This window comes from Lissotriton vulgaris, chromosome 12 (assembly GCF_964263255.1).
Source record: "Lissotriton vulgaris chromosome 12, aLisVul1.2, whole genome shotgun sequence".
NCBI lineage: Eukaryota > Metazoa > Chordata > Amphibia > Caudata > Salamandridae > Lissotriton > Lissotriton vulgaris.
Genome location: NC_141700.1, coordinates 487,623,659 through 487,642,079, shown reverse-complemented (window position 1 = coordinate 487,642,079; position 18,421 = coordinate 487,623,659). Strand labels below are relative to the sequence as shown.

At 48.1% G+C, this 18,421-nt stretch overlaps 1 protein-coding gene across 1 annotated transcript in view; it reads right to left on the bottom strand.

The window, feature by feature from the left end:
* Positions 1-18,421, bottom strand: part of LOC147676817 (uncharacterized) — a 184,590-nt gene that overhangs the window by 133,518 nt on the left and 32,651 nt on the right. The gene's annotated exons all lie outside the window — the stretch shown is intronic.

Here is an 18,421-nt window from a genome sequence, read left to right as displayed (position 1 = left end):
CCCGTCACTGCTCCAACCAGAGATAAGGAGCAGTCACAAGCCTCAACCAGTGTCAGCTCCACTACGGCCAGGAAACACTCTAGTAAAGATAAAGATACGACGAAATTACCAAGGCAACCACCTCCTTTGCCACAGGAGGGAGGGAGTTCCACAAATCAATCCAACCAAGGGGTTACAGGTAACCCAACGGGTGTCAAACCATCCACACCCATGCAAGCCCCTATGTTAACATCAGTACCCACGGTGTCAATCCCAACCGATACGACGGGAGGATTAAATGGGGAGCCTAGTAGGATCTGTAGACGCCCTGTTGATTTACCACCCGACTGTGTACCTTACGTGGTGGTTTTAACTAACGTCCCTAGTCTCACTCAGTCCCCAAATGAATATGAGGCACCAGATTCTTTAAGAAATAAAACCATCGCCTGGTTAAATCTTCATTGTGGCTATCCAGTTGGCTATGCTGACCAAATAATTTCCATTAGGAGAGTAAACTGGATAGGCAACACCAGAAAAATAGGTGGAGGGGACTGCGTTATTATTAATTTCAAACACCCTCAACACGTGGCAACGGTTCTGCTTAGAGCAGCCTCAATTACACAGTCCGAGACTGAAGTGATTGCTAGGCCATTGGGGTATTTTTATAACCACCTCGGCAGGCAACCGCTACCTAACAGTAAGGAAAAAGCACTGAGTAATCCTACCCTCCCTCACCTGGTAAATAGGCCATTGTTGCCTAACCACTTCTTTGGACCCCCACCTGGTTCTTCTTTTATTCCGTCGCTACATATGGGGAACCCTATGTTTGGGGGGAATCCATCTTTAATGCATACACCTTACCCTTATGGCCCATTTTGTAACTCCCCTTTGTTTGATAATAGAATGGTGTACCAGGTCCCTATTCAAAATAGGTTTCAATCCCTGAGTCACTTAGATCAGAACGATTGACTTGAGATCGAACCATCTAGGGACTTAGAGTCTAGGAATTCTAATGAAGCGGCAGTATTGTTAAGTAATGGAATAAGTAATGTAAGTTTGAATTGTACGATGAATGGGGGAGACACCTTACCTAGCATAGAGCTTTTTAATATTGATAACAACATGTCCATTTCCAGTGTGGATCTGTCAAACGCTAGCAATGAAAGAGAGAATATTACATGCCATATCGCTAGTTGGAACATTGCGGGAATTGTGGCCAAGGAGGATGCGCTAGGCTGGAAAGATTTTGTGCATTTGTTTGACATTCTATGTTTTCAGGAAACATGGAGTAAAAAATGTAATGGTATTGATGGGTATGTGCCCTACGAGCTACCAGCACTACCCTCCCCCCGTGGCAGAGCTAAAGGGGGTTTGTTGGTATTAATTTCTGTCAAACTACCTATTCTTGTTAAAAGATTTGTGAATGTGGGTACGCATTCACAAATCCTATGGCTTACACAAGAACCAGGCAGGAACATCCTTCTGATAAATTTCTATAATAATGTATTTGACAACACTAGGCATCTGGTGATCAATGAACTAGATACGGCAGTAAATAATTTTGTGAGGAATTTTAATAATGTATTTGAATTTATTTTTGTGGGGGATTTTAATGTATCCGTATGTCCATTATCCACCCAGAAAGTATGTGGTGTGTACAATCGACAGGGGGAAGCCGAAGCCCATTTTCCACACCACTCTTATGGGGAAGCTTTGAATAACTTTATGATTCAGTACGATATGGAAATTTTGGATAATGTTAAAAATGACTCCGGTGGTATTATTCCAACTTTTAAAGGAAGGGGCGCTAACACCGTTATTGATTTTATATGTATGTCAGCAACAATTGCCCGGTTATGTCCAATACCTAATGTGATTGATAATATGCTGAGTGACCATAACTGTTTGACTACTGAATTAACCTTCTGGGTAAAAAATCATGTCTGTGAAAATGGTATTATTAATAACATTGAACCTCATAGACAGAATGGCTATAGATTGAGGTGGAAAGAAGATAAAGCCGCCATAACATCAGATTTAGTTATATCCAGTTGTGTGATGGATATAGCGGCAATCCTAGAGTGCGTAGACACCTCATCCGACAGTATTGACCACTTCAACAATATTAACTCCATCATTAACATGAAATTCACTAAAAAGGCGGGGTCCAATTCAAGGTGCCCAAGAGGCTGGTTTGATCATGTTTGTACCAATGCCCGCAAAGAGCTTAAAGAGGCCCTTGCTGCTAAACCGAGGGACAAAATTTTGGTGGCCCAACTTAGACAGGGTTTCAATTTCGCCCTGAAACGTAGGAAAGCGGAGCTACAGCAAGAGGCTTGGGATAAACTTACCCTAGCAGCAGACACGAATAACTGTACCCTTTTTTGGTCCACGGTAAACAGCCCATTTTTAAAAGATGAGAGGGTTCCTGTACTCAATTCTAACGTGAGCATGGACTCATGGATTCAACATTTCTCTAAAATCTTCGATTCATGTAATCAAAAAAATACTAATGGGGATAAGTGGCCCATCCTTGCATTAGATATAACTATCAGTGAAACCATGGCTAGCATTAGAGCCAGTAAAGGAGGCAAGGCACAGGGGCCAGATGGCGTCCCTATAGACGTGTACAAAACCGCTCCAGATATTTGGGGGCCTTTGCTCACCAAAATTTTTAATATTGCTGTTAGCGGTAATGTACCGTCTACATGGGAAGAGTCAATAATCATCCCCATCTTTAAAAAAGGAGATCGCAGGGATGCTAAAAACTATAGACCGATATCCTTGTTGGATTCATCGGTTAAAATCATGAGTAGGGTCCTCCTTGTAAGATTAGAAGAGTGGGCTGAATCTAACGAGATTTTAAGTAATTGCCAGTTCGGCTTTAGGAAAGGCCGTGGAACCATAGAACAGTGTTTGAATTTAGAGCTATTGGTGGGTAAATATACCAAGGCAAAAAATGGGTCGCTGTATCTCTGTTTCGCCGACCTTAGTAGTGCCTTTGATCTGGTAGATCATGCAATACTATGGGCCAAATTACTGGAGATGGGTGCCCCAGAGGGGATTATTTACTTCTTAGCACGTTTGTATGAAAAACTTCGCACCAGTGTTCGTTATGGACCCAATGGAGAGTGTTCCACTAAGTTTGGGATAGGAAGGGGAATCAGGCAGGGATGCGTTCTTGCGCCCCTGCTTTTTACCCTTTTTATTAATGAGGTTGAATCTGCCCTACAGGCAGTCGCTGCAGACGCCCCTAGAGTTAATAATTTTAACATACCAGTATTACTCTATGCGGACGACGCCGTGTTACTGTCAAGGACACCATTGGGCCTCCAACGCTTAATAGACTGCTTTGTATCCTTTATTAACAATAGGAAACTGGTGATCAATAAGGCTAAGACTTATGTAATGGAATGCAGCTCTGGAAAAGTTAAAAGAAATGGGAAAACGCACTATGTTATTGATGGTGAACCAGTGAAAAAAGTTGAAAATTTTTGCTATTTAGGAATAACTTTTTCGCATAACGGGAGCTGGGTCACTGAACATAAGGCGGTTAGAACCAAGATGACTAGGAGCGCCAACGGGGTCTTTCTGTTTGCCAAGAAACTGGGGAATAGACGGATCAAAGATATGTTAAACATCTATAAATCTAAATGCCGCTCGGCTGCCCTGTACGGGGCAGGCGTATGGGGTGTGACATCTGCTAAGAGCTTACAGGTAGAGGAAAACCTCTTCCTGAAGAGGCTCCTATGCCTACCCAGGTCTATTTCCAACTCCTTGGTTTACAACGAAACAGGGACCCAACCCCTAAATGATTTGATTATGTTAAGGCCAATTTTATTGTGGCGGTCGATCTGGATCAGTGAAGGTACTACTCTGAACAGAGCAATTATTGAGGACTGCCTTCTATTAGACAAACACATGAAGATCCCCTGGATCGGCTACATTATTGACCATGTACAAAAATTATTTGGTTTCAATGTTCTAAGGGACCCGTATAAGCTTTCTGAAATCCCCAAATCTGACGTGAAAACTACTTTTTTGAATAACTGTAATGAAAGGCACCATTTGGAGGATTCTAAACTAATAACTTGTGTACTATACAATGGCATGGATGAATTTTCTGGTTTCAAACCATATTTATCACAGGTGACTAGATCCTCTCACCAGTTTGTATTGACTAGAATGAGGATGGGTATAGCACACCATCTGGTCGCGTGGCCTAACATCAAATCGCGCCCTGTTGGCCCCTGTAAATGTGACGACAAGTCCAAACAATGCACTAAGCACTTTTTGTTAACCTGTGATCTGTACACTGAGTTAAGGAAACTCTATCTGAAGCCATTATTCTTAAGATTTGGAGCGAGAGACATAACAGAGGCTATGAAATTGATTTTTAACTTGAATCATGCCGACATTTGTTTTTTTACTGCATCTTTTATGTATAAAGCGATTAGCGCCAGGAAAAGTATGAGTTTTTTAAATTAATATTTTTGTATACTTTTTAAATATTTATTCCACCCCCCTTTGGATATAGTGTCATATGTGTATTATGTTAGATGATGTTTTTATGTATATCATGTTTGCCTCTAAGTAATGTATGCATTGCCTGTATTACTGTGCTTTTATGGACATGTTCTTTTAAATGTTCCGAATAAAGCTTTATGAAATGAAATGACCTAGCAAACCTATACATTTTTGAAAACTAGACACCCAGGGAAATTCAGGATGGGGTGACTCGTCTGCCTACCCCCAGGTTTTATTACCCAGAATCCCTTGCAAAGCCAAAAATATGACAAAAAAATCATTTTCCTCACATTTCTGTGGTGGAAAGTTCCCGAATCTGCGTGGATCAACAGATTTCCACCCACCCAGCGTTCCCCCAGGTCTCCCGAGAAAAATGGTATCTCATTTGCCTGGGTAGGCATAGTGGCTGCGACAGGAAACAGTGCAAAACGCAACGTGGTCACAACTCAATTTTTCAGTGAAATTGTGCACGTTTTGGGCAAAGAGACTACCTTTTGTTTTTGAACCCTAGCTCTGCCGGCACCTAGGGAAACCTAGCAAACCTATACATTATTGAAAAGTAGACACCCAGGGGAATTCAGGATGGGGTCACTCGACTGCCTACCCCCAGGTTCTCTTACCCAGAATCCCTTGCAAAGCTAAGAAATTGGAAAAAAAAACGCATTTTCCTCACATTTCTGTGGTGGAAAGTTCCGGAATCTGCGTGGATCAACAAATTTTCACCCACCCAGCGTTCCCCCAGGTCTCCCGAGAAAAATGGTATCTCATTTGCCTGGGTAGGCATAGTGGCTGCGACAGGAAACAGTGCAAAACGCAACGTGGTCACAACTCAATTTTTCAGTGAAATTGTGCACGTTTTGGGCAAAGAGACTACCTTTTGTTTTTGAACCCTAGCTCTGCCGGCACCTAGGGAAACCTAGCAAACCTATATATTTTTTAAAAGTAGACACCCAGGGGAATTCAGGATGGGGTCACTCGACTGCCTACACCCAGGTTCTCTTACCCAGAATCCCTTGCATAGCTAAGAAATTGGAAAAAAAAACGCATTTTCCTCACATTTCTGTGGTGGAAAGTTCCGGAATCTGCGTGGATCTAGAAATTTCCACCCACCCAGCGTTCCCCCAGGTCTCCCGATAAAAATGGTACCTCACTTGCGTGGGTAGGCATAGTGGCTGCGAAAGGAAATGGTTCAAATTGTACGGTGGTGAATTTACAATACCAAATTGCAAAACAACCTTGATTTTGGGGGGGGGGCACCTGAGTTTTTGGCCCGGGGCTCGGTGGTATTCTTTGGAAAGTACAAAACCCAAACAGTTCTGAAAAGTAGACCCCCAGGGGAGTCCAGGGAGGTATGGCATGCGCTCGTCCCCGAACGTTTTCCTACCCAGAACACCTTGCAAACCTTAAAATTAGGTAAAATAATCACTTTTTCAAACTTTTTTGCGTGGAATCACCGTGCCGGCAAAAATGTCCTACCACCCAGCGCTCCCCTTGTTCTCCCGAGTAAAAGGATATCTCACTTGTGTGGGGGCCCCAAAGCAGAACAGGCCAAAAACGAATGTTGAAAAAAGTAGTATTTCAGTGTAACAAATTAAGCCCCCCTGCCTTAGTCACAGGCCTTTGGCCCACCCACACAAGTGAGGTATCATTTTACTCGGGAGAACAAGGGGAACGCAGGGTGGTAGGACATTTGTGCCGACACGGCGATCCCACGCAAAAATGTATGGAAAACTGTTTTTTTAACCTAAATTTGTGGTTTGCAGGGATTTCTGGGTAGTAACATTGGGGGACCCACGCATGCCATACCTCCCTGGACTCCCCCGGGTGTCTAGTTTTCAGAACTGTTTGGGTTTGGTAGTTTCCAAAGATGCCCGCCGAGCCCCGGTCCAAAAACTCAATCCTACCCCCCAAAAAAGAAGGTAATGTTGCTATTGGTTATTGTAATTTCTCCACCGTACGATTTGGACCGTTTCCTGTTGCAGCCACTATGCCTACCCACGCAAGTGAGGTACCATTTTTATCGGGAGACCTGGGGGAACGCTGGGTGGGAGGAAATTTGTGTGAGCCCAGTGACGCCACGCTTTCCCACGCATAAAAAGTGTGAAAAAACTGATTTTTCCAGCAAAAATTGAGGTTTGCAAGGGATTCTGGGTAAAGGAACGTTGGAGGATCCACGCAAGCCATACCTCCTTGGAAGCCCCCGGGTGTCTACTTTTCAGAAATGTATGGGTTTGGTAGGTTTCCCTAGATGGCCGTCTAGCACAGGGCCAAAAACCCAGGTAACCCCTATTGCAAAAGCTGGTGGTACTGACATTCAATACCACCAGCTTTTGCAAGAGGGGTTACCTGGGTTTTGGGCACCGTGCTAGACGGCCATCTAGGGAAACCTACCAAACCCACACATTTCTGAAAAGTAGACACCCGGGGGCTTCCAAGGAGGTATGGCATGCGTGGGTCCCCCAATGTTTTCCTACCCAGAACTCCTTGCAAACCTTAAAATTAGGTAAAAATATCACTTTTCCAAACTTTTTTGCGTGGGATCTCCGTGCCGGCAAAAATGTCCTACCACCCAGCGTTCCCCTTGTTCTCCCGAGTAAAAGGATACCTCACTTGTGTGGGTGCCCCAAAGCAGAACAGGCCAAAAATGAATTTTAAAAAAAGTAGTATGTAAGTTTTACAAGTTAAGCCCCCCTGCCTTAGTCACAGGCCTTTGGCCCACCCACCGCGGACCCATCACATCACATTACAACACTCACACCAGCAGACAGCGCCATTCAAGGGCCCATCACTTACGTATCTGCCACAGCAACTACACAAAATGATGGACTGGGTAGAGTGTCACTCAACTAGCAGTGTGTGTAGTGACCAACAGAAAGTTAGTACTCGCACACTGCCAGCCGAGCGCCAGTCCACCCACACCACCATCCAAGCACCAGACCATGCACACCGCCAGCCAAACACCACTCAGCGCACACCGACAGCCAAGTACCACTGCACACACACCGCCAGCCAAGCACCACTCCACACACACCGCCAGCCAAGCACCACTCCACACACACCGCCAGCCAAGCGCCACTCACCGCCATCCAAGCACCGCTCCACGCACACCGCCAGCCAAGCACCACTCCGTGCACAGACAGCAAAGTACCACTCCACGCACACCATCCAGCCAAGCGCCACTCTACACACACCGCCAGCCAAGCACCACTCCGTGCACAGACAGCCAAGTACCACTCCGTGCACAGACAGCAAAGTACCACTCCATGCACACCATCTAGCCAAGCGCCACTCCACACATACCGCCAGCCAAGCACCACTCCGTGCGCAGACAGCCAAGTACCACTCAACACACACCACCAGCCAAGCGCCACTCCACACACACCGCCAGCCAAGCACCACTCCACGCACACTGCAAGCCAAGCGCCACTCCACGCACACCGCAAGCCAAGCGCCACTCCACACACACCACCAGCCAAGCGCCACTCCACACACACCACCAGCCAAGCACCACTCCGTGCACAGACAGCCAAGCACCACTCCGTGCACAGACAGCAAAGTACCACTCCACGCACACCATCCAGCCAAGCGCCAGTCCACACACACCGCCAGCCAAGCACCACTCCGTGCACAGACAGCCAAGTACCACTCTACACACACCACCAGCCAAGCGCCACTCCACACACACCGCCAGCCAAGCACCACTCCACGCACACCGCCAGCCAAGCACCACTCCACGCACACTGCAAGCCAAGCGCCACTCCACGCACACCGCAAGCCAAGCGCCACTCCGTGCACAGACAGCAAAGTGCCACTCCACGCACACCATCCAGCCAAGCGCCACTCTACACACACCGCCAGCCAAGCGCCACTCTACACACACCGCCAGCCAAGCACCACTCCGTGCACAGACAGCCAAGTACCACTCCGTGCACAGACAGCAAAGTACCACTCCATGCACACCATCCAGCCCAGCGCCACTCCACACACACCGCCAGCCAAGCACCACTCCGTGCACAGACAGCCAAGTACCACTCAAAACACACCACCAGCCAAGCGCCACTCCACACACACCGCCAGCCAAGCTCCACTCCACGCACACTGCAAGCCAAGCGCCACTCCACGCACACCGCAAGCCAAGCGCCACTCCACACACACCACCAGCCAAGCGCCACTCCACAAACACCACCAGCCAAGCGCCACTCCACACACACCACCAGCCAAGCGCCACTCCACACACACCGCCAGCCAAGCACCACTCCGTGCACAGACAGCCAAGCACCACTCCGTGCACAGACAGCAAAGTACCACTCCACGCACACCATCCAGCCAAGCGCCAGTCCACACACACCGCCAGCCAAGCACCACTCCGTGCACAGACAGCCAAGTACCACTCTAAACACACCACCAGCCAAGCGCCACTCCACACACACCGCCAGCCAAGCACCACTCCACGCACACCGCCAGCCAAGCACCACTCCACGCACACCGCCAGCCAAGCACCACTCCACGCACACTGCAAGCCAAGCGCCACTCCTATGCACACCGCAAGCCAAGCGCCACTCCACACACACCACCAGCCAAGCGCCACTCCACACACACCACCAGCCAAGCGCCACTCCACACACACCACCAGCCAAGCGCCACTCCACACACACCGCCAGCCAAGCACCACTCCACACACACCACCAGCCAAGCACCACTCAGCGCACACCGACAGCCAAGTACCACTCCACACACACCGCCAGCCAAGCACCACTCCACGCACACCGCAAGCCAAGCGCCACTCACCGCCAGCCAAGCACCGCTCCACGCACACCGCCAGCCAAGCACCACTCCGTGCACAGACAGCAAAGTACCACTCAACGCACAACACCAGCCAAACGCCACTCCACACACACCGCCAGCCAAACACCACTCCACGCACACTGCAAGCCAAGCGCCACTCCACACACACCACCAGCCAAGCGCCACTCCACACACACCACCAGCCAAGCGCCACTCCACACACACCGCCAGCCAAGCACCACTCCGTGCGTAGATAGCCAAGTACCCCTCCACGCACACCGCCAGCCAAACACCACTCAGCGCACACCGACAGCCAAGGGTCACTCCACACACACCGCCAGCCAAGCACCACTCCACGCACACTGCAAGCCAAGCGACACTCCACGCACACTGCAAGCCAAGCGCCACTCCACGCACACCGCAAGCCAAGCACCACTCCACGCACACTGCAAGCCAAGCGCCACTCCACGTACACTGCAAGCCAAGCGCCACTCCACGCACACTGCAAGCCAAGCGCCACTCCACGCACACTGCAAGCCAAGCGCCACTCCACGCACACTGCAAGCCAAGCGCCACTCCACGCACACTGCAAGCCAAGCGCCACTCCACGCACACCGCCAGCCAAGCACCACTCCACGCACACCGCCAGCCAAGCACCACTCCGTGCACAGACAGCCAAGTACCACTCTCCGCACACCATCCAGCCAAACGCCACTCCACACACACCGCCAGCCAAGCACCACTCCGTGCACAGACAGCCAAGTACCACTCAACGCACACCACCAGCCAAGGGCCACTCCACACACACCGCCAGCCAAGCACCACTCCACGCACACTGCAAGCCAAGCGCCACTCCACGCACACTGCAAGCCAAGCGCCACTCCACGCACACCGCCAGCCAAGCACCACTCCACGCACACTGCCAGCCAAGCACCACTCCGTGCACAGACAGCCAAGTACCACTCCACGCACACCATCCAGCCATGCGCACCTCCACACACACCGCCAGCCAAGCAGCACTCCGTGCACAGACAGCCAAGTACCACTCCACGCACACCATCCAGCCAAGCGCCACTCCACCAGCCAAACACCACTTCACGCACACTGCAAGCCAAGTGCCACTCCACACACACCGCCAGCCAAGCAGTACTTCTTGCCCAAGGGGTCACTTCCTAAAAACTAAATTTAAATTCCCTGGTGCTAGTGGGTATTTTCTGCCCCCCCCCCCCCCGGGGGCAAAAAGGCAAATAAAACAGGCCGATTTGCACCTAGGGTGGACAGAAAAACAAAAAACACAATCATGGCCACCTGGAAGCGACCCTTACCCAAGGGGTCGCTTCCCAAAAGAAACACAGTGCCCCAACAAATATCCCTGGTGCTAGTGGGAAATTTCTGCCCCCCCTGGGGGCAAAACGGCCGAAAAACAGGCCGATTTGCCCCCAGGGGGGGCAGAAAAACAAAAAGTTAAGTGTGAGGCCACCTGGAAGCAACCTTTGCCCAAGGGGTCGCTTCCTAAAAGCTAAAAACAAAATCCCTGGTGCTAGTGGGCATTTTCTGTCCCCCTAGGGGGCAAAACGGCAAAAAAACGGGCCGATTTGCCCCCAGGGGGGACAGAAAAACGTAAACAAAAAATATGGCCGCCATCTTGGCTCCAAAAAACAGCCCTGGTGCTAGTCGGGAATTTCTGCCCCCCCCCTGGGGGCAAAACGGCCGAAAAAACGGGCCGATTTGCCCCCAGGGGGGCAGAAAAACGAAAACATTATCACAGCCCGCCTGGAAGCGACCCTTGCCCAAGGGGTCGCTTCCTATAATCTAAAATTGCATCCCTGGTGCTAGTGGGGGCATTTCCGCCGCACAATCGCGACGCTGTGCGCGATCGTGAGGCAGAAATGCCCTGCAAAGAGACATCAGGGGAGAGGAAAAACTCTTTCCTCTCCCCTGATGCCTCTTCGCTGCCGCAAACCCCCGCCAGACACTGTAATCTTACCTTTTCCTCAGACGCGCAGGAAGCAGATGGCTTCCCGAGCGCTGGGAATCCCTGATGATGTCAGCGCGCGCTGTGCGCGCTGACGTCATCAGGGATTCCCATGGGGGGGGGGGCGGGGGCGGCAGCGGAAGGTCTTCCGCTGCCGCCCCCAGCAAAACAACGAAGATCAGAGAACCTCGGGGGGAGCGCCAGCGCTTCCCCCGAGGGTGGGGCTGATGACGAGCTGGCCTTGTCATCCGCGCACGACAGGTAAGCGCCATGACGAGCCTAGCTCGTCATTAGCCTCGAAGGGGTTAATGTTTTTACTCAGCATTCGCTTCAATCATGCTGTAGGAAAGAATCTTAGACAGATGACCCAGGGAGGTTTTAGTTGACCTGTGAAGTGGCAGTTTCCATGGTTCAAGACAGACTTTTGCACCTTGTTCATAATTTTAAACCTACAATCAACCTTAAATTAAATATGATTTCAATCAATTGAATTTATAAATAATTTTCCCTATATAAGCCATGCATTTAAGTCATGCCTTCCTCTACTCTCCTACAACCAAACCGTACAAAATATTGTGCACACAGTCTAATACAAGAGTAATTTTCTCAAAGATGAAATTACAACTGCACTCGTAGTACCTGCTGTTGGCTGAGAGTGACTGGGAATCAAAAGCAGGCAAAAAAGTCCTACTTTCCTCCTCGCTTCTCTCTCTCTCTCTCTCTCTCTCTCTCTCTCTCTCTCTCTCTCTCTCTCTCTCCCTCTCTCGTCTTTCCTCTCTTTCCACTATCACTGTACCTGCTGCAGTTCAACTGGGAAGGAGGTGACTGTAGCAGAGGAGGCCATTAGACATAAAAAATGGCCTACAGTGGCTCCAGCCTATCGGGGAAATGCCTGATGGAATACATGAGCCCTGAGTTCGACCATGTCGGACGAATACACTTGGATTCTTGGAGGCGAACACGTAGGGACACCCAATGAAGAGTTAATGCAACAAAGAAAATAACTTGCTCCTCTTCACTGGTCTGCTATATATATTGCTGTGTTCTGCTATTACAAGTGAATGTAAGGTGCGGGGCTAATTCCCCTCCTGTGCTGGGCGTTCTAAGGAACGGGCGTGGTCATGAAGAGCTCAGCTCGTCTATCGCACACGAGAGACACGAGAAACATGGCTCATGACGAGCTGAGCTCGTCATGAGCACCGGGGCGCTGTGCGCGCCCCCCACCCCCCCAGCACAGCAGGGGAATCAGCCCCACAGCCAAGGGGTTAAACTGCAAATGAAGGTACCTGGGACAGCTACTATTAATTATCTCTGAAAACAATACTCCGTATTGGAGAAGACATTTGCTAAAAAGCGGCCAGGTACACATTCACCAGGCATCACCAAAGATTGGTGAAAGGTGCCATCAATAATCTTGAACACAGAGTGAAAAGGTTTGTGCCTACAAACATTCACTTGAATCTCAGGGTTGATGCAATCCCAGAGTTTAAATTGGTGTATAAGAGACACGAAGTGACATGGTATGTTGTTGTAGTTGCAGTGTGCAAATAAAAACAAAATGGCTGTTGCGATCTTGTCCTTTTCATTTTTTTTAATGTAGGTGAAAACAGACAGCTGGCACGTGTTTCGCCCAGTGGCCTGCAGGCCAGGGCTTCTTCAAGGCAAAAATGGCCACTGCAAATATATCAGTCTAATCGTCAAGAAAAATGAACACTTGGATAAGTTCAGCATCCCCAGGCGGGATGCGATAAAAATAACCTGGGGTCTGTAGCGCCTGATCTTGAACATTCTTTCTGAACTTTGCACCATTAGACTGTAGGCTGCATTTCACATCGAGGGAGCGTTCCTTGGGTGGTGCATGGATGTTCCCATGCAAACACCCATGGATTTTGACAAAAAGCCCCATCTACTAACAAGCATAGGCTAAGCCAATAGTTCTCGGCAATGCTAAAGCTATTGGCTTTGTCAATGTCTTTAGCTGAAAGCACAATATTTAACTGTGTAAGTAAATTTTTGGTATGGCACAGAAGGGACTCTTCTACACAAAATCTGACTAGTAGACGAGACCTGTAAAAGATATCCGCACACCCATTGAAAACAAGCAACACAATGGGGGTGCATAGGCGGGTCAAGCTACACAACACGGGAGGGTGTGGAGGGAAGTCGAGATCTTACAGCCGGTGCACCAGTTGAGCGCTGAAAATGATGGCTATGTAAATTATACAACCTACATCACTTAAAATAGAAAAAGTTTCCACAAACTTCAACTTTCCACAAGTTCTACTTTATGATGAGCCAAAGTAGTGACTAGACTGCATACAGTTCTCTCTAGCAAGGGCATTAACCACAATAGTAATCTTACCATTCTTATACTTGAAAACTGCAGGATCTCTAGAGCGGATTCCTTACCTTGTAAGATTTTCTAAAAAGCAGACGGTGTCCAATTAAGTAAACAAGACGATTTAATACATCAGAAAACCCACTCTAAATCATATTGGCTTTCACGTGCATTGGCTCAGGTAGCCATTTGAAGTATACAAAAAGTGATGGAGGGAATGCTTGAATTCATCTCAGCCACTGGTAATTACTCAGGCTCGTACCCTAATTCATCATTATTTTTCACTCCAAGCCCCCTCAGTCTGAACCCAACCATATGCAAATTAGTCTTGACCCTACTCCAATAGAAAAGTCTAACTTGAACTGCCAGGTGAGTTCTTCCTTGAAAGGGAACACAAGCAACCTAGGACCTGTTTCGCCCTGATTAGGGCTCATCCGCCAGGTATAGCTTGGTTCCAGGACACAGCATGCACGAGGCCCACATCTGGGCATACCCGTTTCACTTCGGGCAACACTCTGAAGCTTACAAAAAGCAGTAGATAGAATGCTTGCATTAGTCTCAGCCACTGGTAATTCCTGTTTGTAATATTAATTTCACAAATAAGTATTTAAATAGCAGTAATTTATGTTTTATTTAATTCTTTCATAGCACTTCTCAAACCAACGTAGGATGTCAAAGAGCTTTACATCACATCAGACAATAAATCATATGAATGTGTAAATGAGTGTACTGGATGCGTGACAGACGTCAATGAAGGTTATAGGTTGTATGAGTTGCATACATGTAGACATTACATGTTAAGAGTGTCTGGTCAGGAGAAGCGCAAGGTCAATATTAAAAAAACAACTCAGTGGTTGGGGCTGTCTAGGCCAACAAGACTTTCTTACAACCCAAAGGAACTCTTCTTAGCAACCTTTGAATACTAACAGATTAAGGAAAAACTAAAAGAAGCTAAACCCATGCCTTACAGTTTGCATGCAGCTACTTGAAGCTGGTTCATAAAGACAAGAAAATAAAATGTCAGAGTATGTCCGGTTCGGGAACCAGTTCTGCGATACACACATAGCTCTCACAAAGAATAAACTGTCTATATTGACAAACATTTTTCACAGAAATTCCCATCCTGAAAATACAGTTAAGATTCTCTCAGATAAAAGGTTTTTGTAAGTGAGTGTCCTTCCACTGTGGCAAAGGGACACCCCAGAATTTCATGGCTGTGTAGAGGAAGTGGTTTGTCCATCTGAAAAATATGTTGTCCAGCTAGGGATTTTTACATGTTTTTCAGATGTTTAAATGCTTAATTCTTATTTTAAAAATGTCATCTAATATTCACCAAAAATATATCTGATATTAGTCAGTTACGTTCTAGTCAGACGATTACTCAATACAATAAAGTACTAAACAATTACTAATCAATACCAAATACAAATGTTCTCAAGCCACCTTGACTTCAGACAATAATAATCCCTGATCTGTAATGTGCATCAAGACTCAGTAAGGGCTAAAGAACCATGTAATTGGTAAAAATGTGCAACACACAAGCTCTTAAAATAATGTAGCATGTCTGCTATGCTTCCTCCTGCAGATTTTTTGCCCTTTGTACAATCCGCAATGCACTCCACATCACTCTTCTCTACACCACTCCAATCTAAGCCACTCTACTCTACACAACTCCACTCTACTCCAAGCCACACTATGACATTCTGCAACACTGCACTCTACACAACTGCACTATATGCCAATACACTCTACACCAATGCAATATACGCTGTACCATTCCACTCTACGCATCTGCACTCAATGCAAATCCACTATAAGCCACTCTAATATACTCTGTACCATTGAACTCTACCCGCAGTATGCCATTACTCTGTCACTATATTCTACGCATCTGCACTCTACTGTGCACCACTCCACTCTACACCACTTCCCTCTACCCTGCTGCGCTGCACCACTCCACTCTACACGACTTCACTTTAGTCTGCACCACTCCACTCTACACCACTTCCCTCTACCCTGCTGCACCACTCGACTCTACATGACTTCACTTTAGTCTGCACCACTCCACTCTACACCACTTCCCTCTACCCTGCTGAACCACTCCACTCTACATGACTTCACTTTAGTCTGCACCACTCCACTCTATGCCACTTCACTCTACTCTGAAACAATCTACTCTATGTCCCTGCACTCTATGCCACTATACTGTACACCACTGCATACCACTGCATTCTGCACCACACAGACTCTACTCTACTCTGCAGCACCCAACTCTAGTCTGCACCACTGCACTCTATGCCACAATACTCTATGCCACTCCACTCTACACTACTGCACTCTACGGCACTGCACCCTACTATGCACCATTCTAATCTATGCCACTGTATTCTACCACGCTGCATTGTACGCCACTAAATTCTATGCCGCTACACTCTACGCCACTGCATTCTATGCCACTGTACTCAGAAACACTCTGTCAATGTACTCTACACCAGTCTACTCTACGCCACTCTGCACCATTCTATGCAACTGCACTACTCTATGCCCACTGCACTCTAAGCCACTTTGCTATATGCCACTGTACTCTAATCTGCAGTGCTGTACTCCGTGTTGCTGCACTCTAGGCTACTCTACTCTACACCACTCTACTGCACTCTAGGCCACTCTACACCACTGTACGCTATAACACTGTACTCTGCAACACCGCACTTTACACCACTGACTTCTACCACACGCCAATCTGCACTACTGCATTCTATGCCAATGCACTCTACACCACTGCACTCTACACGACTCTACTCTGCATCATTCCACCCTATGCCACTGCACTCTGCAGAACCCACTTTACCCCACTGCACTCTATACCACTGCACTCTACGCCTCTGTGCTCTGCACCACTCTATGTCACTGCACTCTTCGCCACTCTACTCTGCACCACTCCACTCTGTACCACTGCACTAGACTATACAACACTCTAATTCAGGCAATGCATTCTATGATGCTGCATTGTATGTCACTGCACTGCATGACACTGCACTCTGTGCCACTATGCTCTGACACACTCTGCGCCAATGCACTCAACACCAGTCCACACTACTCTACACTAGTCCACTCTACACAACTATACTCTGTGCCTCTCAATACACGACGCCCCACTCCACTCTATGCCACTTCACTCTACTCTGAAACAATCTACTCTATGTCCCTGCACTCTATACCACTATACTGTACACCACTGCATACCACTGCATTCTGCACCACACACTCTACTCTACTCTGCAGCACCCAACTCTAGTCTGCACCACTGCACTCTATGCCACAATACTCTATGCCACTCCACTCTACACTACTGCACTCTACGGCACTGCACCCTACTATGCACCATTCTAATCTATGCCACTGTATTCTACCACGCTGCATTGTACGCCACTAAATTCTATGCCGCTACACTCTACGCCACTGCATTCTATGCCACTGTACTCAGAAACACTCTGTCAATGTACTCTACACCAGTCTACTCTACGCCACTCTGCACCATTCTATGCAACTGCACTACTCTATGCCCACTGCACTCTAAGCCACTTTGCTATATGCCACTGTACTCTACTCTGCAGTGCTGTACTCAGTGTTGCTGCACTCTAGGCTAATCTACTCTACACCACTCTACTGCACTCTAGGCCACTCTACACGACTGTACTCTACAACACTCTACTCTGCAACACCGCACTTTACGCCACTGACTTCTACCACACGCCAATCCACACTACTGCATTCTATGCCAATGCACTCTACACCACTGCACTCTACACGACTCTACTCTGCATCATTCCACCCTATGCCAGTGCACTCTGCAGAACCCACTTTACCCCACTGCACTCTATACCACTGCACTCTACGCCTCTGTGCTCTGCACCACACTATGTCACTGCACTCTTCGCCACTCTACTCTGCACCACTCCACTCTGTACCACTGCACTAGACTATACAACACTCTAATTCAGGCACTGTATTCTATGATGCTTCATTGTATGTCACTGCACTGCATGACACTGCACTCTGTGCCACTATGCTCTGCCACACTCTGTGCCAATGCACTCAACACCAGTCCACACTACTCTACACTAGTCCACTCTACACAACTATACTCAGTGCCTCTCAATACACAACGCCCCACGCCACTCCACTCTATGACACTCTACCCCACTCTTCGCCATTCCACTCTATGACACTGCACACCACTCTCCTCTGTGCCGCTAACTTTTAGCCATGCTGAACAGCAGCAATGAACATGGCTAAAACGCTTTGGCAAAGACAGTAGCTCTTCCATAGGCGAGGCCTATTGGCTTTGCCAATGCATAATACCATTTCATGTACGGTACACCACTCAATGTTTGAAATGGTGGGGGAAATTAAAACATTTCTCCTGAAGGAGTCGTAAATTCTTGAAGCAAAGCCAGGTCTGAGAATCTTTGTGGATGCAGCTTTCCATCAAAATAAGAGCTTAATACGTCCAAGTACCACTCATGGAAAACCTATTTGAAGCAATGTAGGAGGCAGCAGTGCAAAACAAAGGCCACTTTCCAGCACACGAATAAGTTGCTCTGGAAAGTAAGGGGCAGATTTATGATGAGTGACGCAACTCTCCCGCAACGTAGAGTTGCGTCAAAAGTCGTGCGCCGTCGCAGCGACGACGCAAGTCAATGGGGAAGCGCCAAATCAATGAGTGAACGCAGCGTGTCGCAACTTGCCAATGTGCGTCAGATGACGTGACGTACGTGCCGCAAAAGTGCCGCAAGTCAGCCTGACGCAACGTAAGG